The 5343-nt window shown below is 35.2% G+C and overlaps 1 pseudogene; it reads right to left on the reverse strand.

Moving 5' to 3' along the window:
- Window positions 1-3865: 3865 nt before the first annotated feature.
- Window positions 3866-4607, reverse strand: LOC143607427 (agamous-like MADS-box protein AGL62 pseudogene; annotated as a pseudogene).
- Between the last annotated feature and the right edge of the window lie 736 nt (window positions 4608-5343).

Genomic DNA, 5343 nt, shown 5'->3' on the forward strand with positions numbered 1-5343 from the left:
AGTTTTAAGGTTAGAAGGGTGTAATAGGTAAATCAAACCCATTAACTTAATAAGTTACAGATTCTTAAGTTTTTAAAACTCCATTATTTTGTCTACTCGATAAGTTAAAATCCATAAGGCCTTATAGTTTGCTAAACACGTTATACACCTTATTAATTTTTCAAAAAGTTTATAAGTTATAAGCTGATGAAAATAAGGAATCCCGAACACCCCTAGTTTTCAAATAAAACCTAAAACATTTAAAACAAACTAGCTTTAAATAAACTTTGACATAATTGATGATAATCGAGTTGAATGCTTCTCTCTTTGAAGTTCAACTTAATTATTAAGGTTTACATATATGCATGCACGGTTACGCTCGTTCCATCGAAATGTGTACCTCTGGGCGACCTATAATCCTGCTAAAAATCCGACAGCATATATAACAGTACACTCAGTGACAGGATCTCTAGGTTCATATGTATCATAATGGCTATTTATAAGCCTCCATGTGCATTGACACTCCCATGTGCACGGCTATATGTATGGCTTCCATACGCACACATTCTTACACGTTTGGGATCTAGTCTGTGCGTATGAGCCATCAGATGCTTATATCTATGCGTATGCACTTTACAAAAATACCTTATTCAGACATAGGTGCTGTTTGTTTTTCAGAGGTAAAATGTCAGAAGACTGCGAAACCACATCTGCCAACATCTGTAGCAGAAGAGGTGGACCAAAACTCTGCAGTCTGCAACAAGAAGACTGTTTGTTTTTTAACATCTGCAGACTGCTAAAATAAGCTGAAATTTAAATAATTAAAGAAAAATAAGTAGTATAAACGATGATGGTTCGGGTGAAATATATGACTCAAAAATCTTCAAATACCATCATCTATAAATATCAAAAGAAACTAAAACTTGAAATTCATCAATGATTTAATAATCACTATAAAGAGGCTCAGACCTATCGAAACATTGGTGCAAAAGGTTCAAAGTGCCATGGCTGCAAGGGTACCTGCCATCCTGCATTTTTGCCACGCCAGGCACATATCCTGAGCTGATGTTAACTCGAACAACATTAGATCATCACAGCCACAAACCTGATTTCATATTTCAAACAACCATCCAAAAAACCCAAATCAAATGTCAATCGACATCGACAGAGGCGGCAACCGGCGTCAGAAACTGTGGATTTAAAAGCCATCACTTCCCCACACCGGAGTACAGCCACCACACCGAATCCGGTAACAATCAGAGGTCATAAACCCTAGATTTAACAACCGTAATTTCCCAACATCGGAGAGTTGCCACCACCACACGATCGCTGCCTAGGGTTCGTAAATCAAACCCGGTAACAATCGGCGATGATGGCGGCAATCGATAGAAAAACACAGCCGTAAACAAAGATTATGGTGACAACAAATGAAAAGAATAAAATGAAGAGTGAAGAATTGCTGGTGGAGTCATCAGTAGCAACTTGGCTCATCACTTCTGGGAGAAGAGGTTAAAGAAGTAATAATACCAACACTTCTGGGAGAAGAGGGCACGCAGACGTTTTTTAATGAAACGTCTTCGAAAAAACAAACGCACTGCAGAGCCCAACGTCTGCGCGCCCTCTTCTCAGTGCAGACAAAAGAGGTGGAGAAGTCCTTCTGAGGAAAAACAAACAGCACCATAGTCCACACCTAGTCTATTCAAACAGCTACGAGGATCATAAATGCCCTAACGAATGATTTTGTACTTTTTTTAAATAGGTAATGGTTAGAATCATTTTTAAATATTAAAGCCCATATTTAGATTGAAAACTTAAAATTTTATTTTTATTAAAACATTTTTTTATAAATTTCTAAACCGAACTAAACACGATCTTTCAATAAAAATACTGATATTATAACCACTTTTTTGGGAACATAGTATAAGTTTCCCATTTATGATCAAGTACATAAGATATGGACGACTTATACCTAAACGCGCGCTTTCAATAAGAACATTGAACGACATTATAACAACCTTTTTGGGAACATAATATTAGTTTCCTGTTTAAACATTATACACTTGATCAAACATGAGATATGGACGACGTATACCCAAACCGTTAAGCCGAGATGTTGTCCTTATAACTTATTGGAAATCTTTAAGTTTCTTTTATTTGTATATAAGAGTTAAACTCGATTTAAGGTTTAGTTCAAAATCTCATTACTCTTATTTATGCCATAGGAATCGAGTAATACGCTGTGCTGTCATCTTGTGCGTTAATATCCTCATTCGTCAGACTATCACGTGAGTTTTGTGGCCCCTTTATACTCGTTTTTAATTGGTGAAAAAACCTGATAATTTGCATGATGTGATGTTAATACCTTTTTCGTTTCTACCACATGAAAGTCTCGAAAACCACAAACATGTAACTCGTATACGAGTAGCTGGATAATGTGGGTAGTACTACTTTGTGGTCCGACAAATGTAGTTCATGGTTGGTTGCAAACTCAGAAGTATACATCGTTGTGGGTTGCATATCATCAAATTCCTTTGTTCATGGTAGAAGTTGGACTGGAGCATACTTGTTAGGTTTGAGTTGTTGGTGTATTTAGCTACATTATTAATGTGCTTTTAACATGATTATATGGGCTATATAACCTTCGAACTTATAGTTGACTGTTTTAAATCACGCTTTTTGGGTTAGGTTGATAAAGCTTACGGTCTAGGTCTTTGCCTTTCTTTAGCCCCTAAAAGCCAACCCTGGTAAAAATTCTAAATTATAATGAAATGAAATGGTGTGTGAGAATCGATATCTCATCCAACTTCACTTTTCACAAATTAACACTGATTCTACTCGGTTCTATTCAAGTATGATTCAGTGATCCATATTAACGCCTATTACAATCCACATCAAGATCTTCAAACCCACTTGATCAGCTGGATTGCGATTCAATATCCACCTATTTGAATGTTGCTTGGATACCAATGCTGGAGGTATTATCTCGAAGTATGATCGAACCAAAGATGAATTCTTTGGGAAACGAAACAAAACAAAACAAAATAACACTACAATTGAATACAAATAACTTGCTTTGGATTTCTTGTGTTCTTGAACTTAATTACAAAGCGACACACAAAAAATGGTCTTGATTGACTCGATCATACATACTACATTTTAGTTATGAACGAGAGAGTCACCTGACACACACAATTCTTGACCCACAACTAAACAAACAACGTTTTGACCCAAATAACTAAATTAATAACAACTATGCAGGACCAAGTGGATTAAAGGATCAATATCTAATAACAATAATAAGTTCAAAGAAACTACACATCTGTAGTTTTAAAGCCCAATGAAACACACCCATAATATTGTTTCTTGGAAAGAAATAGAATAATATAAAAATAACTTTTACATATGATGGAACATTTACTCCCTTACAAAATATAAGCCACTCCATGACCTAAAACCTTCGCAAATTATTTCACTCGATCTTCATCATCATCGATCGTCGTCTTCGAATGGAAACCTGACTAGATGAACAGATGATTTTCAAAACATTAAAGTAGGATATCAAGCTTAAATGAAATGAAATTATAGGGTTTCCAGTATTACAGCAAGTATTACAGCATATGAACACTTCCCACTACTTAATATGCAATTTATTTGAGATTAAACTATCACCAATTGCTTGCTGAGTTGGATTATTGGATATAATGATTGCCAGAAAGCTTTTAGACTTATAATAGAAATTCCTGGATAACCAGAATTTTTAAAAGACCTTCATGTTTGATGCCAATTTTGGTACCAAAGCATAAAGAAGTGTGAATATTTACTGTTATTGCTTATTATGAAATGAGAGTTTAATAGACAATGGAAAATATAAAACGACTAACCTGACTCAATAATCGAAATGTCCATATCCCAGCACATATCCATGTGGAGTCATTGTTAACTCAAATCCAGAACCCCTCCCAATGTTGTCATTGCTGACATCACTAGGATCCGCAACCGGGACAGGGACAATCTGCAATGGGTTAGCCGCCACAATCCTCTTCTTCTGTTCATCAATGTCCTTTTTAAGAAATCCCATGGCCACCTTCAGCCACTCAAGCTCTTCTAATCCTTGGCTCTCTATTGGAGCTTCCCACCAGTGATTCTCAACGCCTTCTTTCCTTATCTTTGTAAGCTCTTCACTTTTGTTCTTCTCAATCTCTAAATGACTAATTTCATATGTGAGTTGTCTGTTGAGCTCATGGATATTGGCATTGCGATGTGCCTCCATAATCTGTGAGGTGCTTGAATATTGTGGTGGATTTTGCTTGAGGAAACGATGGACGATCATCTCTACAGATGGATGACCAAAGGAGAATACCTTTTTACCTGGAGAGAAAACGATGATAGCGATCTCCACTCCGCACAAGATGCAAAGCTCGCTTGCTTTCTTAAACAAGCCAGAACGGCGTTTGGAGAAAGTAACCAACAAATTGCTTTCTTTCTGCATTCGTGCCATTTGGATCTTTTGGCGACCTTTGCTCTTTTTGGGCATCATTGCAGGATCTGATCAAACGTTAAAACTTGCAGGATATTTAAAGGCCTCATCATGCTATAAACATTTCATCATGTGTTCGATACACTAATAATGCTACTAAATGTATTCCTATTTAGGTTTTTTCATTATATTTCAAAATTGAATTTACTTCCATACAGAACGTGTTATAATTTTTTACCTAATGGGTATTCAACCATATATTATCTTGGTCAACAGTAGATTTTTATAGAAAAGGAAAACTTCCAAGGCCAGATGATAAGAAATTAAATTGAAGATATGGTTCATGAACCTGTCTATAAGGATTTAAACATCCTAATATATTGTTATAGTTACACTAGTTATAATTATAATATGTAACGCAACAAACATAATTCATTTTACCGTAACAGTATCAAACCATTGCACTAGTATAAAGTCAGAATTTGGTTTTGAAATTGACAGTGTTTTCCAAAGAGCATTGAGATAATGGGGGATTTGTGATAACGGAAAAACTTGCCACACAATTAGGTGGGATGTTATTATATGTTGATAAATATCACAAGACTAACTATATACAATATACAACAAATAATTATATACAAAATAACAAATAATTATATACAAAATGTGCATGTACAACCATAACACTTATGACAAAATCAGTACTATAAATCAGTGGACTTTTACTAGCCTTAACGTTCATCAGTGACGAGATTGAATTTATGTTATCCGGTCAGCACTAGAAAATAGTTTATTTTACTACGGAAATTTTTTACAAAATTCCTACATGCAATTCCAACAAAATTCCTATAGAATTTCCAAAAAAAAAAAAAAGGACTCTGATTTTG

The sequence above is a fragment of the Bidens hawaiensis genome, unplaced genomic scaffold (genome assembly GCF_021521415.1).
Source record: "Bidens hawaiensis isolate Kalapana, Puna unplaced genomic scaffold, B.hawaiensis_p1.1 tig00082098_1, whole genome shotgun sequence".
Lineage (NCBI taxonomy): Eukaryota > Viridiplantae > Streptophyta > Magnoliopsida > Asterales > Asteraceae > Bidens > Bidens hawaiensis.